General features: G+C 46.3%; 1 protein-coding gene and 1 long non-coding RNA gene across 4 annotated transcripts in view; one reads left to right on the top strand and one right to left on the bottom strand.

Moving 5' to 3' along the window:
• The window catches only part of EML3 (EMAP like 3), a 743,130-nt gene that overhangs the window by 493,240 nt on the left and 228,296 nt on the right, over positions 1–21,594 (bottom strand). The gene's annotated exons all lie outside the window — the stretch shown is intronic.
• LOC138567214 (uncharacterized) overlaps positions 1–21,594 on the top strand; it is a 74,288-nt gene that overhangs the window by 324 nt on the left and 52,370 nt on the right. The window lies entirely within an intron of this gene.

Here is a 21,594-nt window from a genome sequence, read left to right as displayed (position 1 = left end):
GAAGTGCGCCAAACGAGAGTGGCCGCCGCCCAGTACTCAGAAGGGGCGAACCTAATCTGTCTGTAGTGGAGTATAGCTTGTCTGTACGGGGGGCATGGCCTGCCTGAACTGGATGGGGGCGCTTTGTGGCCTACTTTGGAGGAGATGACCAATGAGCGAAAGATATGTGTCCCACAGACACATCCTGAAGTGTGGGCCCAGCTGGGGAAATTATGCAAACCTTGGCACAGCCAAGACGAGGTCGTGCTCTGCTGGGAATGCCAAATATGATATCTGGCGACCAGAGATAGAGAGGGAGTGCAAACAAGAATCAGAGCAAAACAAAACAAGCTAACCACGGCAGAGGGGCTGTAAAGGACAAGTGGGGGTTTGGGGGGAGGAGGGGGCTAAGCAACACTGTAGTAGTGTACATAACCAATGCAGGAAGAGTAGAACGAAAATTAACAAGAGGGGCCCTGGGAGTCCCAGGACCCCCCTTGTTAATTTGCAAGAGTAGAACACTACAGTCAGTCGTAGGAGTGTACTGAAAAAAGTCAAAAGTAGTGGCACTGTGGTCCTGACGGGAGAGGGTAGGTGGAAGCATAGTGCAACATGTGAAAAGTGCTGCGGCCGGGGCATTGGAATAGTCTAAGTGACAAGTAACTAATGCTCCTATTACAACTTGACACTTGCACAGGGGCATGGATGGACATATCCTCTGCATAGAATGGTGAATATGGTCGTAAAAAGTAAAGGAAGGGTAAACAGCAAAAAAATAAAAGCAGTGGAACATGTTCGATCTCTGCAGACCATTTACAGGACCAGTGCAAGGACAGCACAATACAGCAGGGATCCTACAGAGCCAGTGGAAACACTTAGATAGAATTGTGAATATTAGCATGTCCACACTTAGATAGAACTGTGAACATTAGCATGTCCACACCTAGATAGAATTGTGAACATTAGCCTCCTTCGCATCTAGATAGAATTGTGAATATTAGCATGTCCACACCTAGATAGAATTCTGAACAGTGGCCTGCGCCGCATCTAGATAGGATTGTGAATGTTGGCATGCCCACACCTAGATAGAATTCTGAACAATGGCCTGAGCCGCATCTAGATCGGATTGTGAAGGCCAACAAGTGCCACATAACCTCAAACTCTGCATACTTATCTCACTCAGAAACTCACACATCCATCTCTCGCACCACAAGCCGCACGCACTTCACAACACTGCAACAACACATAAGCCGGAGCAACAGCACACGCGGACTGACACTGATCCAATACCCGCACCAAAACTCAGCATCCGGTGTATACCGAGTTGAAGCTGCCAACAGAACACCACTCCTCTCAGTATCCTACTCCCTCTTCACCTTACTAACCCATCCCCCCTTATCGTTTACAGATCCGCCAGAGCGCCTGGGGACCAATTCCGTTGGTGACGGTGCGCGGTACAAATACCTTTAACATTTAACAGCACAACAGCACAGTGACTGCAGAACAACCACAGGGAGAGAGAGTGCAGGACTACTGGGACTGCAGAGAACCACTACAAAGAGAGCAAACATCTACGGGGATAGGGACTGCACAGAGCAAGTTCAGTGACGGCACAGCACTACGAGGAATGCGCAGCACCAGTGCAGGGAGAGTACAGCACCGCAGTCAGCGCATAGGGCAAGTGCAAAGACAGCCTAGCATCACAGGCCCCAATAAAGCACAATACTGCAGGCGCTGTACAGAGCCACTGCAGAAAGAGCGCTGCACCACTGGGGCAATCCTGAACAATTGGGCGTAAAGCAATCCACTGCAAGGGTTGCACAGAACCAGTGCAGGGAGAGTACCTTAACATAAGGTACCTTACCATAGTCAAGATCTTGGACTGGGACTCTGCAACCAGCCCTGTACTGGGCGTTACCTTCGACAGAGACATCACTTGCTACAAACAGATATTCACAGTGGTCAGTTGCTACCATTACACACTTTTGACACACTATGCAGAACACTCACAGCAGTGGAGATAAGCCACAAAATCCCTATTAGACTATGGGAATAGCTTCTTCTTCAGTGTTCTCAAGAAAGAAATCAACAGATTTAAGGCAGTACAGAAAAGACCTGCCCTCCTCATATTTGGGCTGAAGAGACATAAAGAAACATGACCACACACTAGGCGTCCTCAGAAGCTTACAGTGGCTTATTCCTGTCCAAAGAAGAATAGAGTTGACATTTCTATGCATCAATAGGAGAGCAACCTGCATCAAAATCTCAAAATACCTTTTGGATCGCCTCTTCTAATACACCCCTGTTAGAACCCAGAGATCGAACAGAGAGAAAAATCTGGTCGGAGATGCCTCCAGGCTCAAGCGATTCAGGGAATTGTGACTGTGGCTGGAGCAAAGCTATAATATGACCTTGCACTGGAGCTGATACTATATCTGGACCACCTGTTGCTCAGAATAATACTGGAAACCCTGTGGTTTGACAAAGCATTTCCTGTCTAATGACAAAACGTGGGCCAGATGGTACCTGTTGGTCACTGCATTTAATCGCCTGCTCCTGGTGCTAAAGTTTTGTATCGAAATTGTTTAAACAAAATTGACCGTGACGCACAGCCATGTCAAATCTTGGATACGATTGCCTTTTTAGCATTTTCCCATGTGATCGTATCACCTATCTGTTCCCATTTACCCTTCCTCTTGATTTATTTTTAGCTCTCTGAACTATGTAAATCACCAAATAGATTTGGTACTGCCTCCAGGTATCACCCAGCTATGGGACAAAGGCCCTGTTAGGCTGGCTTTCCTGGGCCACAGTAAAGCTAGATGCCTAGGGATGGGGTCAGGCAAATGACAACTATATTTTACTCCATGAAAACCCCTTTTACACTCAACTTCAGGGATAAAAACATTCCCACCTCAAACTCCTATCTGGCACCCTGGTTGATAGAAATATGAATGTTATGTTAATGTTAAAGGATATTTGTACCGCGCACTATCACCACCGGAGTGGTTCCCTGGCACTCTGGAGGTTCTGAAAAAGGTGGGGAGGATGAGTTAGTGGGACGAAGCAGGAAAAGTGCAAGAGAGCAGTGGTGTGCTGTTGGCGGCCTCAGCCCGGTGGGTCTGTTGGCTGGGCCTGGGGTGTTTGCGGCCGGTAGACGTTGTGTACTGCTGTGCAAGGCTATGTGTGTTTTTGTTTTGTTGTTACAGTGTAGTGAAGTTTGTGCGGTTTGTTGTGCTGTAAGTTTGGTTGTGTTTGGTTTGAAGTTTGAGATGTGTATGCAGAAAGGGAAATTGTTAGGAGGGTTGGTTAGTTTGCGTCTCTATCCAGAGTTGAGGCGCTCGGTTTGCGTGGTCTCTCCTGATGCGGCTCTTTCCAGATCTGGGTCTGACTGAAGTGTGTGTAGCGGAGAAAAAAATAATCTTTAGTATGCCTCCAGATGCTTCTGGTGGCACCTGATTTTTGTATTTTTATTAACCTTATACAGCACTCTTGCCAAAGCGCTGAACAAAAAAGAGTAAGTACAAAGCAGGAAAAACGATATTTTTCCAATAATACATTGAACTAAATGAAGTGCTTTGTAAGACATGGGCGGAAAATAGGAAACCAAGTTAAGGATCTTACAGGGGGAGGTAGTTGGTTGGAATGTTTTGGAGCCAAAGGTTAAAAAGTGTATAAGCAAGAATGAGCGCAGGAAGGCTTCAAAACAGCAAGAAGAAAATGAAATTAGGACCGAAGGGAATGAGGAGAGTAGAGAGAAAAGGACAAGTTACTCACCGTAGTGACTTCTGTACTCTTAGTCCTTACTCCTCTTTCCTCCATACGTGGGGATCTCTGTCCTGTGGGAACGGGACCAGACACTTTTGGCACAGTAAAAAGAATTTCACCTTTAAATTTATCATCTTGCCTGGGAGTCACGGACGCATGGGCGTGGATGGCCCCGCTGATTCCGCCCAAGTCAACACCTGTCTGTTTTTATGCAAGATGGGAAACTTGACTAATAATTATTGGGGGACAGCGGCCGGGGTATATGGAGGAAAGGGGACTAAGGACTAAGTACAGAAGTCACTAGTCACTTGTTCTTACTACTATGTTCAGTCCCCTTTCCTCCATAATTATGGCAGATTACAAAGCATTAATCTGCCTGGGTCGTAGGAAACACATACTGCCTGCCCGAATTTAGCATCAGATCTGGCTGCAGTATTCATGCAGTCGTGTTTACAGACAGCAGAGGAGGAAGACCAGGTTGCTTTACTAATGACTTCCCATGGAATGTTTCTCTGGTTAGCTACAGCTGTTGCTTTGGCCCCATCTGTATGAGTGTGCAGCCCGTTAGGAACTGGCTTATTCTGGAGCTTGAACGACTCCACAAAACAAGAGACGATCCACCTGGCTATGGTGGCCTTTGAAGCTTGAGAGTCTACTTGATGACCCCTGAAGGAAACAAATAAACTATCTGCTGTTCTAAATTCCTGGGTTCAATCTAAATAGAATTTCAGAGCACATCTGATGTCCAGAGAATGAATGACTCTCTCCCCATCTGAATGGTGAGGGGAAGGAAAACATGTAGAAGGAACCACCTCCTGGTTTAAGTGAAAAGAGGACATAACTTTCGGCAAAAACCTAGGATGTGTCTGTCCTTGTGAAAGACAGTGTATGGATCGATGATGAAAGAGCCTGGATCTCGCCGATCCTCCTAGCAGAAGTTACTGCCACCAAAAAGGCAGTCTTGAAAGATACCAGTTTAATGTCCGCTGAGAACATGGGCTCAAATTGTTTATGGTATATGTCTGACAATACCACGTTTAGGTCCCAGACCGGGTGTGGTTTTGAAATTGGAGGATAGAGCTTTAATAATCCGTCAAAATGTCTCCTGATTACTGGGTTTGCTGTGGAGACCTAAGGTTCAGAGAGCTAATATAAGCTCTGATAGCAGAAAGCTATTTACAACAAGATTGGATAATGACTCCTGTTGACACAAAGGAAAGAGTGTTGTCTAAGGAGGACTGCAATCAATGGATCAAGTGACTGTTGAAGCATCCATAGACAGAAGCAAGTCCACTTGCTTTTGTACTGGTACATTGTGGACTGTTTCCTAGCAGCCTGAATAATAGATAAATTATCTTCTGAAAGCGCAATGCCCACAAAAGTTGGTTGCTCAGGTACCAAGCTGCTAAGCTGAGAGATATCAGAGAGGGGTGTAGGACCTTCTCCTGCTGCTGGGAGAGCAAATCCTGAGTTGCTGGTAGTAGACATGGCCTGTGAGCACTGAGAAGTATTAGATCTGAGTACCAGTGACAATTTGGCACTATCAATATTAGAGAGCAATGTTTGTACTTCCTGAACTTTGAAAGTACTCTTGGAATCAATTAAATCAGCAGAAATACCTAGCATGCCTCGCTGTCCCAAGGAATTTGAAGAGAATCCTTTAGGGAGTGAGGACTCTGTCCTAGAAGTGCTGCAAACAGTAGGCACTTGCGGTTCAGAAAGGTTGCAAACAGATCCAACTGAGGGTGACCCCATTCCTGAAAAATCTGATCTAGCACTGAGTTCTTTTGCTCCCACTTGTGGTGGACATGTTTATATATTTATTTGCATTTGTTAAGATCACTAAACCCGCAGGCATCAAGGCGCTGGTTACAGGAATACCAGTTGCTTAGTCTAAAGGTGGCCTTTTGAAGTGGTGAATAGTAAAGTCTTAAGGTGTTTTCTGAAGGTCCAGTATGATTGTTCAGATCTGAGGTGGGTAGGAAGAGCGTTCCAGTTCTTAGCAGCAGAGACCGGAAAGCTAGAGCCTCCAGATCTATTTCTTCTGAATCTAGGGATGGTCAGCAGGTTGGTATAGGCTGAGCGGGTAGTCTGGACGATTGGCATTTGGAGAACCTTTGCAAAAGATACTTTGGGACTGTATTGGAAAGACAGTTGTGCGTGATGTCTAGTGACTTAAAGATAATGTACTCTTGGATGGGAAGCCAATGAGCACCTCTTCTCACTTCTGAAATGTGTTCACGCTTAGAGATGTTAAGGGCAGTATTCTGAACGATTTGTCGTTTTTGATGTTGTGTGAGGAGGTCTCTGCAAAAAGGGCATTGCAGTAATCCAGCCTAGAGCCCATCAGAGCTCTGGCAATGGTGACACAGGAATGGTCTGCATTCGTTGATTAATTTAGAAGTGTTCGCTGCAGAGGAGGCAATTGCATTAACTTGTCGTGTGTGGGAGACGGTGCCATCCAGGTAGACACCCATGGTCTTAAAGCTACTAGAGACCTGGATGTAATTGTCCTCAATGGTTAAGGATTTGTAGGCAGAGCAGGGCTTCTTGAGCGTGGTGTGTGACCTGACCAGCATAAGTTCTGTTTTTTTGTCTTTAAGACAGAGGTGGTGGGAGGCCATCCACACCTAAATTGTGTAGTAGATGGAGAGAAGTTTGCGAGAGTCTGTGGCATAGTTCCCTGTGAGGGGGAGCAGGATCTGCGTGTCGTCCACATAGTTCGTGTAGATAATTTATTTGTTGTCACGCAGGTCAAATAATGGCTTAGTAAATATATTATAGAGTGTCAGGGATAGGCATGAACCTTGAGGGACACTGCACAGGACAAGAGCAGGAGAAGCTGCCGTGCTGGATGAAATTACCCCCGTGGTTCTCTCGGATAGGAAGGTTGATATCCAAGCAATGGCATCTGGTGAGAAGTGTGCTGCTGAGGCCAGGTGTTGACACAAGATTTGGTGATCCGCCAGGTCAAAGGCTGCAGACAGGTCGAGTAGCAAGAGGAGGGCTGATTTGCAGGCATCTTTAATGTCATCTAGTGGAATCTTTAGGTCCAGTAAGGCCGATTAAGTGCCGTGGCCTGGGCGGAAGCCAAATTGGTGTAAGCACAGGAGATTGTGTGATGCCAGGAAATTCTGAATTTGAAGATATGCAGCTGTGTCAAAGATTTTTTGCAGGAACGATACAGTGGTGATGGACCGGTAATTGGTAGGGAGGTTGGGATCCAGGGTAGGCTTTTTTAGAAGCGGGAGGACCCAGGCATCTTTGAGGTTGGAAGGTACAGAGCATGATGTAAACAAGGAGTTGATCAAGGTTGCTAAGAAGGGTGCAAGATCATCAGCACAGTCCTTAATGACATCTGCTGGACAGATGTATCCCTGGCAACAAGATGGTTTGAGGCCTTTGACGATTTGAGTAGTCTCCAAGTCAGAGTTAAGTGAAGGAGGAGTATGTCAAGGTGGGGGGCTTGTATTCCTATGGTGTTGGGTGCAAAGGATTCCAAGGCATTTCTTTCGTCAGTAATCTTCTTCTGGAGAGTGACGATTTTGTGTAAAAGGGGTGTTTTGGCTACTGCAGCACCAGGTACTATCCTGGATGTAGTTAGAGGGCACCGACACGTTCAAGTCAAGCTCCTGGATGATGGCAAAGAGCTCCCTGGTGCTGGATTTAGCTTTCTCTGTTGTTTTCTCCTGAATGGGTGCTTCTTTGTAGGCTCTGGCTGCCAGACTGAAGCTGGCTTTGTTCAAATCTGAAGAGAAATGGTTCCACTTGACTTCCGCCTGATGTTTAAGAAGGCAGAGAGTTTTATGTTCAGGTGAGAACCACGAGTTATGGTGCAGGATTGCTTTGGCTTTTCTCTGGGTGAGGGGTGTCACAGTATTGATAGTGCAAGGGAGTATGGTATTGTAGCTATGCACTAGGAGGGCTGGGTCAAATGTCCCAGTGGGGGCGTGGACTAACACATCCTGAAAGAGCTACAGAGATGCTTTTGGAGCTGCTGGTTGCTATGGGGGAAAAGGGAAGAGGAGCTGAGGGCAGGGGGCTCGAAATAGGTAGCATGAAGGAAGTGATGCTGTGGTCAGTCCAAGGGCAGGGCTGGTTGGCAGTGACCGTGATTATGCAATTCAAGTCAGCCACCCAGTCTAGGATTCGGCCCTTAGAGTGAGTGGGGTTGGGAATGCGCTATGCAAAGCCATGTTTCATCTGTGAATTGGCAAGAGATAGCGCACTTGGGTAATCAGGGTAATTTATTCCAAGATTAAGGTCACCCAGGAGCAATGTTTTAGAAGGAGGATTGGAGTTGGAGAGAAGATGGAGGACATCTTCTTCAAATGAGAGGAAAGGTCCACGGCCCCGGTAGACTAGGTGGATGGTTACTGTGGAGGTATGAGAGATGTTGAGTTTAGTGGTCAGGAGTTCGCAGGTGACTAAGGACGGGGTAGCGACTTCTCTGAGAGAGAGGGGGCATTTTTAGCTATAAGGGCGACCCCGCCACCACGAGTGTCCACCCTGTCTTTGCGAAAGATGGTGTAGTTGGATGGGATAGCCAATAAGAGGGAGGGCCTGAGCCCGCGTGTATCCAGGACTCTGATATAACTAGTAAATCGTGATTATTGCAAGTGAATGGGACGCTAAGTATCTGGCGTTAACTAAGGCGCCTTTGATATGCATGTTCGCAGGGTTAGTCGTATAAGTGTTAAGAATGAGTTGAAAGGGGACAGAAGGTGGGCTGGTCAGACAAGTTTGGGGTAGCCGGGCAGTGAATTCCAGGATTTTGCAGGGGGAACCAGTGGTGTTGAGGAAGGATTCATTCCAGTATCATCAAGAGAGTATTACCACACTGTGGTTTCAGGCAAGTTAGTAGTTACAGGGTCTTTAGGGAGCACTTCCTGCGGTATAGAGGAGGTACTGGGTGTGCATGGTTGGCTGCTTGGTGCGACATTGCCAGTCTTGGCACGGGAAAGTATATAGTTGGGAGTGAGGATGGTTGGAGAGTTAGGAGTGTTATTCCATTTGAGGACAGTGCTTAGGTGCAAGCTCTTGGGGTACATAATAAGCTTGCAACGTGATCTGTGAGTAGATGGGATGTTCGGATGAAGTTGCGTGTCAGCAAATCTCATTGGGGATTCACAGCATTAAGTGTGATAGACAACTTAATGCATCGGCTGTTGTGTTGCGTTCTCCCACTAGATGAACGGTGCAGAGATGCATTCTGTAATGTGTGGCCCATTCCCAGATTTGAATTGCCAACCGACACAAAAGGGAGATCTTGTCCCTCTCTTCTTGTTCACGTAAAACATAGCTGTGGTGTTGTCTGTCTGTATGAGGACCGATGAGCTTGGCCTTCAAAATCGCCAACAGCTCCAGAATGTCTATTTGTAAATGGGATTCCTCCTGAGACCAAAGTGAATGAGTTTGAAACTGACACAGTATAGGCACCCACCCTGCAAGAGAAGAGTCTGACTTTATGGTGTGAAGATGAGGAGGATATTGGAAAGGGACTACCACTCAGACATTCTGTCTGTCCCCCCACCACAGGAGATCCGACCTCAAGCTGGGTTGAATCTGAACCATGTTTGACTGTAGCTCGCACTCCTGGACTCAACAGTCCGCCAAATGAAGCTGAAGGTGTATAATGTAAAAGCGCACAAGAGGCAGAATAGAAGCCAACATCAGGCCCAGACTATGTTGAAACCACCACACCAGGGTACTCTTCCGGCCCAGGAAGTGTCAGACTGCTTGTCTAATGTCCTGTTTTCTCACTTCTGTGAGGAACACTGCTGCATCCCATCGGAACCCTATAAAGTTGAGGTATAGCACCAGAGTTAATTAAGCCTTTTTGATGTTGACCGATTGGTCCAGTCTGAAAAGAAGTTCCAGCAGCTGTGGGAAAGCGGCTGTAGCCCCGCACGTGTTTCTGTCCTGACAAATCAGTCATCCAAGTATGGGTAAATGTGAATACCCTGGAGTTTTAGATGAGCCGCTACAGAAGCCATCCATTTGGTAAATAATCTGGGAGCTGCATTGAGTCCGAACGGGAGAACCCTATATTGAAAGTGCCACAGACCCAGTGAAAATTTGAGAAATTGTTTGTGCGCTTTGTATATTGGAACATGAAGATATACGTCCTTTAGATCCACTGCACACAACCAGTCTCCCTGGTTGAGGGCGGTCCAAATATGAGCTGGCGTGACCATCTTGAACTTCTCTAGGGGAAGGGATAGCTTCAAATAGGAAAGATACAATACTGTCAGCAGGCCCACCTGCTTCTTCTTTGGGACAATAGGAAGGCAGGATTTAAAGCTCTGCCCCTGTTCTTGAGGGGGAAATTCCTCAATTGCCTTGAATTCTAAAAGGTTGGTAATCTCCTGGAGGAGAGGTGCCAAACCTACTTGAATCAGCAGGGAAGAAGAAGAAGGGAGGGGAGTAATGGATAGTCTGCAGCCTCAGATGACCAATGACAAAGACCAGGAATCCCCTGAAAGGACCTGCCAGTTGTGTTAGAATGCTGAAATCCTGCCCCCAACCGCGGAGGAGTGGCTCTGGACGATCGGATTACTGTTTCTTGGACTCCACGACCAATGTTGTGGGCATGGAGAGGAAACCCCTATTGGAAGTCTTCTGTTGCTTCCTTCTAGGAAAGCTGGGTGAACTGTCAGGGTGACGGCTTCATCTTTCCTGGTAGCCATCCAAACCACCAAAGGTTTTATTCTTGAAATCAGTACGTGGCTGCCTGGGGCCCTGAAAGGGTTTTTGGGAACCTTTTGTGACAACCGTATGGGACTGTGGAAGTCTTCTTTTTATTTAATTCCTTGTCGGTAGAAATAAATCGTTACCTTCGAAGGGTACATCAAGGATTTTGTCATCCTTAGTGAAATGGGTTGCTCTAGGCCAAGCAGATCTCCTAAGATCCACTCCTATCGCTAGAGCTCTAGAAGCAGTATCAACATGGTGAGCTGCTGACGCCCTCATGTCCTTTGCGATCAAAAGCAGCCACTCTATCAGTGGCAAGATACTGCTGAGAATTCATGATCTCCTGTCATAACTTGTTATTGGCCAAGGACAACAAAGCATTTGAGTTGGCTTGTCTCAGGTGCAACGATACATTGCCGTACATTTTCTTTCTATAAGAGTCTCTGGGTGCTTGCCATCCTTAGACAGAGGGTCAGATATTTGTGGTGCAAAGGAAGATGACTTTGCAAACATAGTCGCTAAGGCAAACCCTGGTTACTGAGACTGAGGATTTTTGGACAAAGATGGGTATCCTCAAAAAAAACCTGTTAACGGGAATCAATCTTTTTACTCATAGCAGCTTCAGTATGAGGTTTCTTCCAAATGGCTTTAGCTTCAGCGAATACATCCTTTTAAAAATGAAGGCCCGATCTTTCTGCCTTGTTTATTGACAGAACACCTGCCAGCACTCCAGGCTGCGTATCACATTTTTCTGGTACAAGAAAACCTAAAAAACCTTGCACTCCCATATCCTGTTGTAGAAAGCTCTCGCTGATAACAAAGACTCCTTCCCCTCCTCCTATCTCTGAAGTCTGTATCTGTTACAGGAGACAGGTCTACAATGTGCAATTGGCACAGAAGGCTGATCTGGTTTTGAGGTATCTGTCAGAGGTGGCGCTGCCTATTGCTCCAGAAGGTAGTTGAAGTGGAACTAACAGCATCTGAAGCAGAGGAGCACATGGCAGCATCACCTCCTTAATTAGATTCTTAAAATACCCTTGCATAGGGTCACAATGCATTATTCTTTGAAATCTTTCAAAGAATCTATCCTCTGAGGAGGAAAGCCCCACTGCTGTAGGCATATAAGAGTAGGTGGTAGAAGGAGAATAAGGCTGAGGTGGTCTAGGTCACCAAGTTCGTTGCCGGACCTGAGGAGGTGCTCTAAACGTGATTGAAGTAGATGGTATGGGGTAAGAAGTAGACCAGGTGGTGATAGGGGACCATTCCACCCTCACGAAATCCCCTTTGGAGACAGTAGGAGGCAATTGGATCTGTGCAGACCTAGAAGGAGCAGAAGGCCAAGACTCTGGAGAGGACATTTCTGAAATGCCCTGTGCCAAGTAGGAAACCATGACAGAAGCCTCTGTCTGCTTGGCTCGGATGGTGGCACCTATCTTAGGTGCAAGAGGGAACTGATCCTGAAATGGTAGAGCCTCTAGTGGAGGAAGTGAAGTTTTTGATAGCTTGTGGAAGGTTTAGAAGTTGCACTTGGCTGGTAAGGAGACACAAGGAGTAGCACCCAATGTAGAGGTCTGTTTCTGATTAAATCTAACAGGATCCTTGAGGCGATGCCCAGTGGTTATTTTTGAAGGAAAAACATCAGACTATGGTCTGGTAGGCTGCTGGCCCTCAAGCATCTGCCCAGTAGATTTTCAACACTGAGGCATCACCTCAGGTACATTCTCCCCGGCCTTAGACCTTGAGAGGCCTCAGTACTTTGACAGGTACAAACCGAATGGCCTTGGAGCGTGCTCCGATAACAGCTCTCGACGAAACCTCCTTGCTCACAGCACAAGTATGAGCCAAAATGGCCTCGAAGCTGACTACAGTGCTGCAGTGGCTAGCAGCTATAGGACTGTCATCTTGCGGGGTACCTGACTTATCTGACGTGAAGATTGCGAAGAAACTAACTCCTTCAGTTCACACGGAGGAGACACGTTGAATATGTTCCTCCACTTCGAGAGTCTTCTTCGAAGAGTCCTTGGAGAAAGAGCATGGCAGGAGGTACAGGCCACCAACCTATAATGATGGCCTAAACACTTGAGTCTCCGTGCGTGGGGGTCCGCCAATGAGAAAGGGCTGACGCAGGACACACAGGTTAAAAACCCTTTGACACCCATCATAAAAGAGAGACGGGAGCTGCCGGAGGGCAAAGCTGAATGAAACAAAGCTGAAAAAAGGCCTTGGGGATATGTGATGCACCAAATAATTGTGTGCGCTATGCCAAACTTCCTGTCTCATTGACGCAGAAAAAAGGACTGATGGGTGTTGCCAGTAGGTGGAGTCAGCAGGCCTATCCATGCCCACACGTCTGTGCCTTCCAGGCAAAATGATACATTTAAAGGGGAAATACTTTTTGCTTTGCCAAAAGTATCCTGGCCCGCCCCCATTGGAAAGACATCCATAAGTATGCAGGAAAGGGGGTGGGACATAAGAGAATAAGAGATAAACAATAAAACGGACCCCAGGTCATGAAGGCTCTTGAAGACGATACAAAGGAAATTAAATTGTAGTAAGGGTTCAAAGAGAAGCCAGTAAAGAGAAGCAAATGCAGTAGAAACAGCGTCCCAAAGGGAAGAGACAGAAAAGCTGGTGGACAGAATTAAAGAGAAAACTAAGAGGAGCCAACGAGTAGGTCAATTAGGAGTACAGAACAATCATCAAGAGAAGAAACGATTAATAATAAAATGAGAATCTTGGTAGCTTGAAAAGATAGAATATTGCGTGTTTTTCTACATTACAAATATATTTTTATGACTGCAATGGGGTTTTCCTGGCTGGGGAAAGGAATTATAAAAGTTCCTGGTTTTGGCATTGTGTCAAAAGCAGACATTCTGTAGAAATATATATATATATATTTAATGGGTTTCTAATGTTGACCTATTTAGTAGCATGGGAGGGACCGGCACCTTCCCCATAGCTCACATCAGCACTACTTGTTTTGCACTTCAATAGTTCCATTGGTGAAGGAATACTTTCATTACAGGTGGTCACCCGGCCACACATACTCCCAAGCACCCTTCAAATCCTCCTCTGCCTCTTCATACTGTTCCGAACTAGATGGGTTTCCTTTCTGTTTTGATGTAGTGGACGTTTTGTGTTATTGTGAACTACGTTTTTGATTTGTCGTATAAGTACATTTTCCCTCTACACTTTTAGTTTTCTTAATTTTTGCGGAACTCTTCTTTGAACCTTTTTCCCAGGACGTGATACAGGGCCTTTTCTAGCCCTGGTTGACCAGGCCCTATGGTCAAAAAGGGATTCTGTGGCACACGCGAATTAGATGCTGTAGCAAATTCGTGATGTATGGTTGGTGATGCAGGGATTCGAATCTATTTGCTACTAACTGGGAGTAAGGACTGGCGCGGAATGAAGTGCATAACACAGACATAGGCAACACGGGTCCAGGAGACACATGGGAGGGACCTGTGTCAGTCAGACTGTGCTGTAGAGCATGGTCAAGGCGAGCCACGCGTGACCTGAGACAGGAGATTGCGGCCAACTGTAGGAAGATATAAGATTAGGGAGGGAAGGCCAGAGTGTGGGCACTGTCTAGCTGAGCTGCTTACGTGAACCCAGGCATCTGCTGACAACACCACATTTCATCTTCCTCACCCGACCTCCTACACCCGCCAACCCCCTAAAAAGGTAGGGCCTATGAGTAAACTTCAATCAATACAGTCTCCTTGGCCAAACATCAAAAGGCCTCAGCATGTGCGCGTTCTATAGACTAGACTAACTGCCATTGGCTGTTAAACCTGATTTTCCTGCAAGTGACTCGATACACATGTTCACATGGCTTAAGGTTAATAACCCTTGCGTTTGCTTTACTGGAGGGCAAATAAATATATGTTATTTACTGTCACTGGTATTGAACAGAGTTGTATCTACAGTGTTGTCATTGATTTATTTTTTTGAGTTTTGTTTGCGCAGGCAAGGTGTGTTCGTGCTATCTTTCCAGGTGTGAGAAACTAGGCTTGGAGGGCCATAGTCCACAAACAGAAGCAGGCCGCATGGTGGGAAAGCCGAGTGTCACCGCTCACTCCCTCAGACAGGCCGACATCAACAGTCCCAATTAATCACTCCAGTAAAACACAGATAAACACAGCTACGACTGATTTATATACCAGTTTCTTTAAAAAAATGTTTTTATGAACATGCTAGTGGGGATGTAATGAAGCCAGGGTCCACAGATTAGTATTTAGAACATTAAAAATGATGGGTACATTCTCCAAATCTCAAAATGTGAATCTTTCAGGAAGTGGAAAAGAGGAACTTCAGAGCTACAAGCGATAGTCTCTGGTAGTACATGCAGCCAGTCGCCTCAGCACTCCTTTGAGGGTAATTGGTGTGCATCGTAATGTGTCCACTTGAGATGGGGAGGGACTACGATGTGTGGGAAAGAACTGTCTTGGGAGGTCACAAAAGACATGGGGGGTGGGATTGGGTTACTAAGCCTCAGATATGGAGCTCTAACAAGCATAGTGGACGGAAGCAGGGCATCCATTGTGAGATCAGCAAATGGCCTAGTAGGAAACACAGCAATTGGGTCCATGCTGCACACAAAAAGGGGGCCTTCCTCTCAGTTTCTTTTCTGTCAGGACAGCGGTAGTGACATAATTCAAGGAAAGCATTTGTGGATCTTGAGCGTCCTCTTTACTTCAATTGTGGACAGCAGCTGGAAGTACGAGCTGATGTGGACAACAGAACTGTTCTGGAATGCCCCTGAAGGGAGCAAATGATGGCAACAGAGCGATGACCAGTGCCACTTTATAGCACCTCCTTGTGGATCTCCTCCAGCCCTTGCAGAGTGCTTCTGGGGATGCTAATCCCCATGGTGATGCAGTATTTTGGGATCTCTCAAGGTTTCATGGAGCTCCCAAGTTCCCGCGTCATCTCAGGGGCTGAGTACGTTTCTACTGTTACCAGAGCTCTGCTGGAGCATTTGTACGCACTTGTTTTTTTTCACCAGCTATGCAGTCTCTGTGTTCTCAGAATTAGCAGTTCACTTCTCTGCTTTCAGGGACGCAGCCGGGGCCGGCACTCGGTGTGTGCAGCTTGTGCAGCTGCACTTGGTTCCGTGCTTATGGGTGAGGGTGCCTTTGACTCCCTCTCTTGCAGGCTTCAGCATGGGCTGTGTCCGTGTGCTCAGTGAGCACACGCAAGGGTGGCCCATGCTGCAGCAGAAAGAAGCTTGCCTGTAAAAAAGTTACATGCAAGCATGGGGGTGGGGGGGCAGGAGATGGGGGATAGAGCAGGCATGTTGCGCCGGAGGGACCGTAGCAATGTAACAGTTTGCCGGCACCTCCGCCACCATGATTTCACGTCATGTGACCTTTCAAGATTTGCCTGAAAGGAACAGTTTGTAGTTTGCTTTTTTGTCTTCTGTAGTACTTGGCAACCGAATTCTGCAATCGTTTCTAGGCCACTTAAATATTAAAGGGGAAGTTCACTCAAAAATGTTATTGTCACAAAAGATGGGCCATAATAAAAAATATATAAAAAATATTTTTTAAGAAAGTTCCTATGTAAAATTGAGGAAACATCACATGGCACCCAAGGAGAGTTCCCCTCCCCAGTTCCCCTGTGAGGGAGGGGCCTCGGCAAGGTGAGAGGGGAAGAGGACTTGAAGAGGACTTGTACAGACATGCACCCAGCAGGTAAGCATGGCAGCGCTCACCACCTAGGAGCACCTCGCCATGCTATAAGCTGCTACCAGGATTCGCAAGGACATACACACGGCTCCTCTAGTCACAGAATCGGGACCTCGTCCATCAGCCACTTACACTTTAATTGTACACACACAGTGGAAAAAAGCATAATATAACAGCAGGAGATGCAGTCGAAAACATTCCATCACAACTCCAATAACTTAAACATTTACATATTAGAATAGGCACTGCTAATAGCAAAAACATGTTAAAAGATAATTTACCAGGCTTTCCAAATCAATCCCTGCCCCACCAAAGGTAACAAACAGGTGAAGGCCACTTGGCGAAACAGTGTTCTGCGCCTAGTGTGCTGAGAGCACAGTAGATGCACGTTTGTCTCTCCTTTTGTTCTGCAGGGTGGGCCCTGAAGAGACATCATGGGCACTGCGGGTGGTGGAGAGAGGAGGAGGGAGGGGCGCTGCTTTCCCCCAGCAAAGGCTGCAGAACCTTAGTCCTTTAAGTTGCGATAAAGTGAAATGAAAACCTTTGTCATCATACATATGCATGGCACCACTCATGCGTGTCTCACCTTCCAATAATTCCACACCACACATTTCTGCCCTGCATTTCTGTCTGTGACCCTCAATCAAACAGCATTGTTCTTTCCATGACAGTCCAACTCCTCCAGCATCTTTCGTACAATGACCATTCTCACCTTATTCCACCATCCACCCATCCCTGGTGTAACAGCTCTGCAACTGACCTACGTGATTATTTCTGAATCAAATTACAGTACCTCTTGCCCACTTTAAAAGACTTATTTGCAAGCACCACATCACCAACTTTGAAGTCACGCTCTTTCCCACACTTGTAACAGTCGTGTGTCTTGTTCCTCCAATTAGACTCCAATAACCTCTCACAAATCTCCCCCAAATCCTTCCGAGGGGATCCCTCTGTGGCTAAATGGCCTAACCAAGCAGGAACTCATTTTGACACCGTTCTCCTCTCACTCAGCAATCCAAAAGGAGAAACACCAGTTAAAACATGGGGTGTGGTACGTTACGACTATAACGTATCCCTTATCACCTCACAAACAGGTACGTGATTCGCCATCACCAACTGAATGCATCCTTTGATGGTCCTATTGGCCCTCTCCACAAACCGTTGGCCTGGGGGTGGTACAATTCCTTCCTCCAACTCCTTATCCCCATCTCCTGCATTTCCCTAGTCATCCACTGGATACCACTGCTCGTCATCAACACCTCTGGTGCACCCTCTCTCCCAAGCAAATCCCAAAAGAATATGATCACACTATTATCGGTAGGCTGGATGAAATCCAGGGTTTTACATTTGTTTTTCGTCAGCAGTTTCATCGTGTGACTTTCTTCATGCACTTTGGCTCGATGTGTCTTCATTGATTTCTTTTTTTTAAATGGGAATGTCCCACCAAAATCCCCCTCTAATCCACACCCGCACCGTGCATGTGAGGAAACTGCCGACAAAATACATAGGCATTACGGAAATCCACCTCTAGCCATTAGGAATGATAATTAATGACGACTAATGCACACTTCTCATCCAGGAAAAGCCTTTGCATTGGCCGCAGAAAATCCACTGCTATTTTAGTCTAGAAAGTCTTAGGCCAGTCAACAACCTGCATCAACAGCCGCTTGCACTTAATTTCCTTATCAGCTGACTGACACACAGTACATTTTACCACCAACCGTTCCACATCCACACCCATCTTCGGCCACCAATATAACTCCTGTGCCCGCTATTTTGTCCAAGTTGATCCTCCTTAGCCTTCATGTGCAATATTAAGCATCCTTGCCCTCGCACTCACAGGAGGCACCGCTCTGTGATCCCGAGTTACCACATCATTTTCCAGACAGTTAGCCGTGTACCTTTGATAGGAAAGATTTCTCTTTTGGCAAATTTCCCTCCATAATTTTGTATGGACCCCCAATCTCTTTGTTTTGTTTTTAAACCTGTTGTGGCATTTTACGGGGAAGTAAAGCCTTCAGCTTCGCTTCCCCTGCCATTTGCTCATTTGCTTTGGGGAAACTGGCCAGTCGTTCAGACTCTCAGTATTGGGAAACTATGTTTCCCTTTTTAGCCTTTAGCTTTTGTAACTTTTTTACATTCCACACAGCATCTTACAATGCAGTGCAACGGGAATACATTTGCATCACCCTAGCCTTTTACACTGATGAGTTTTGGTTGCATTAATATGTGCCTATAGAAAAGCAGGTGGCAGCAACTATATTTATAACCATTTTGGTGTTATTTCTAGTGTGTACATTCGTGTTTGCCATCTATGGATACTAAACGTGGCTTGTGCCCTTTAATCTCCATGCCATGAAATTTTCACTTGATCTTTGGCAGTGCTATAGTTTGGTCTTCTTCCTGCATTGCCAGGTCAGAAAATCCCACATAAGGTCATGCACTTCCTGGGAAAGCTGCTGCTTTTGCAGGCCACTGCTGCCTTTGTGTGTTTGTGACCCTTGAAGTGGCTCGGACTGCCTGGTCACACTCTGCGTCTGTGGTGACAAAGAAGTGTGGGGCATGAGTGAAACCAATAGTTGTCCCTGATTGCACAACTACTGGCTGTTTGAATGGTGCTGATTCTTACCATTGGTGGGCTTGGACTTGCTGCCAGGCTGGATTTTGGATAATAAGAGGACTCCTGCAGCCATTTCTTCAGATCAGCATTGGAACTAAGTATCCCTCGTAGAAGAACCGCTGACTGAAGATCCGAAGAAGACTCCTTAGGAGGACTAGAATCCCTTCGAGCGTCTGGCCCAGTGAAGTCTTGTTGGACTACCTGATTTGCGAAGGCCCGGTATGGTGCGCCAGCCCCTGTGCTGGTGGGATCAACCAGTCTTGATGTGTTGCCAATGATCCAGCCATCCTGAGCCTTTGTAAGTGTCCCTGGACCATGTGGTAGACTGTCCAGCTCTCAAGTGGGCTACTTTGCTAGAACCATTGCTGTTCTGCATTTGTCCCCAGAATTTTGGTGGCCACCAGCCTGTGGTACAAGTCACCTCGCTGTCGAATTTCAGTGTCCAGCCTCAAGGGATTCTGTCCTGGAAGGACCTCTACAACCGTTACTGGAAGGACGCCTTCTAGCATCTGTGTGTAGTAGACGTTGCTGGAACTCGACTTCCTCAGTCATTTGAAGTATCCTGAAGAGGGCTGCATCAGTGAATCTTGCATTTCTCCATCGCCAAGGGTTGCACTCTGCTACTGGATCCTAGCGGCAGAATATGTGCACCAGCAGCTCTTGGACACCTCTCACCCTAACCAACGGTGGGTGGGAAATCCAACCTCTGGCGACCCCTATTCGACCCATCAAGTCATCTGGGAAAATCAGAGTCAAGGGGGTAAGTTAATGCAAAGCATTTGTCTACACTGGTCCTACATAGGATAACATTGAGAACAACTCTTTTCCACTGCCTTTTGGTCGGTGAATCTGGGTAGTACCATCTGAAAGATAAGAACACCTTTTACTTACTTGGTAACTTTGTTCCATCTTTTCTTTTGAACAATCACCAACCAAGTAACTTACCTGCTACAGATACATTCTAGGGAGAAGCATTGTGGCTCCTGTGATGTTTGGGCACAAGGCCCCATTCTTCTGAGGGATTGGACTGCTGAAGTTAGGGAATATTGCTTGCGACTGGGCTCCAGCTTTACTGCATCACTATGTAGCTTCTGTGCTGGTTTAAGTCATTTAATGCATTTTAAGAAGACTGTATGTGTGTGTTTATTATTGAGTATTGTGCAATAGTATCACCTGCATGCTTAACTTTTTAGTGTGTGTTTAAGGCATAGAATAAATATTAGTATCTTTATGCATTCATTTCTAAATTTGATTATTGTGTGCTTCAATGTATCAACGCATTGTGGACCCCTGACCCCACTCTCCTGAGAATAGCCTTTACTGCTCTACACGTTTACCTTAATTTGATTTTGGCTAAGCACTCAGAGTTCCCTGTTCACTATAACTAGGGTTACCTCCTAAAATCTGTTTATAAGGCCAGTTTTCAAGAAATCCATCTTAACAACCTTCACAAAGGCTTGTAACTTACTCTCCAAATTATGTCTCTGGGCCAGCCACTCTTTATGTGCTGCAACATATCCCACAACAAGCAATCTTGCAAAGTCGCTTACCTCCACACTTCATCTGAAATTGCATCACACATATTGCCCAAAACCACCACTATCACTGTGTCTTCATTCCATTCACTGATCCCGTCCATCATCAGGTAACGGCAACAGAGAAAACCAATTTGCCCTCCCATTCCTTGACTAAGGGACATATTCCAGCCGATACACATAATCATGTAGTTTTGACGCCAACCTGCACAATCTGGGTTTGGCTTTCCCAGCCCCTCCTCCCCCGCCCCAATTTAAGGGCCTTAAACAAGGTTTTGTTGTCTGTTCGAAGAGTAAAGGATGGGCCCCACAAATATGATTTAAAATGTTGCACAGCTCATACACATTCCAGTGCCTTCCACTCTATAACAGAACATAGAAACACATGGTGGGGTGCTCACCAGCCAGGTACTCCAGCACCCAAAGTGGGGGAAACGTTACGCACAACAGAAGAGACCGCAGAGTGCACATGGTTACCAAGTACAATCTTGTAATCTTGGGAAATTCAAGAGGCACTGCATGCCATAGACAAGTATAAAACCTTGCTGGTCCAATGAAACCCTACCTGAAGCCATTACCTCATGAACCAATCACAGATCTCCACCAATAATCGGATAATGGAGGGATTTAAGACTCATAAGGGCAATGGCCAATTATAGGAGGGTATACCAAAACACAGGATCACTGAATCAATTGGAGTCAGCCTTAAAAAACACCCCACAGCTTCAGGGGTATCAAATGGGATGTGAAAATAAATTGTGCCGTTGGCCCAGAGGAAACAGACCTACCCGCTGATGCTCCCTTAGCACAAGGGGAGGTTGTTGGAGAGAGAAGACTGGAAGAACTGCTTTTTGGATGAAGGCAGTAGTACAATCTGAAAGATAAGAACACATTTTACTTACCTTGTAACTTTGTTCCATCTCTTCTTTTAAAAAAATCACCAACCAAGTAACTTACCTGCTACAGATACTTGCTAGGGAGGCTGGAAGGAGAGGTGGAACGTTTGCAAGCTACAGAAGTCATGGGACAGGCCAGAAGGGCCCAATAGCCCCTCTCAAATGCATAGAGAGAATTGGAAATCAAGAGCCCAAGCTTTTTCATCACCAACCCTTAGTGTAGGACTGTGGCCCGTGGCAAGAAGAACTGAGAATTGCACCTGCCTGATAGGACCCTGAATGAAGGGTGAAGGAAATACCCATTGAAGCCAAGGTCCTGGAGGAGCCTCTTGTACATCTTGAGAAACTCAAGCGACAAGTCGGTTTTGTTATAGTAGAGTAAGGATAACCTTTCAACTGTTTGCTTTGAC

Source organism: Ambystoma mexicanum, chromosome 2p (assembly GCF_040938575.1).
Source record: "Ambystoma mexicanum isolate Mex_15411 chromosome 2p, UKY_AmexF1_1, whole genome shotgun sequence".
NCBI classification, from domain to species: Eukaryota; Metazoa; Chordata; class Amphibia; order Caudata; family Ambystomatidae; genus Ambystoma; species Ambystoma mexicanum.
The sequence above is the reverse complement of the archived record's forward strand: the minus strand, read 5'-3'. Positions and strand labels throughout refer to the sequence as shown.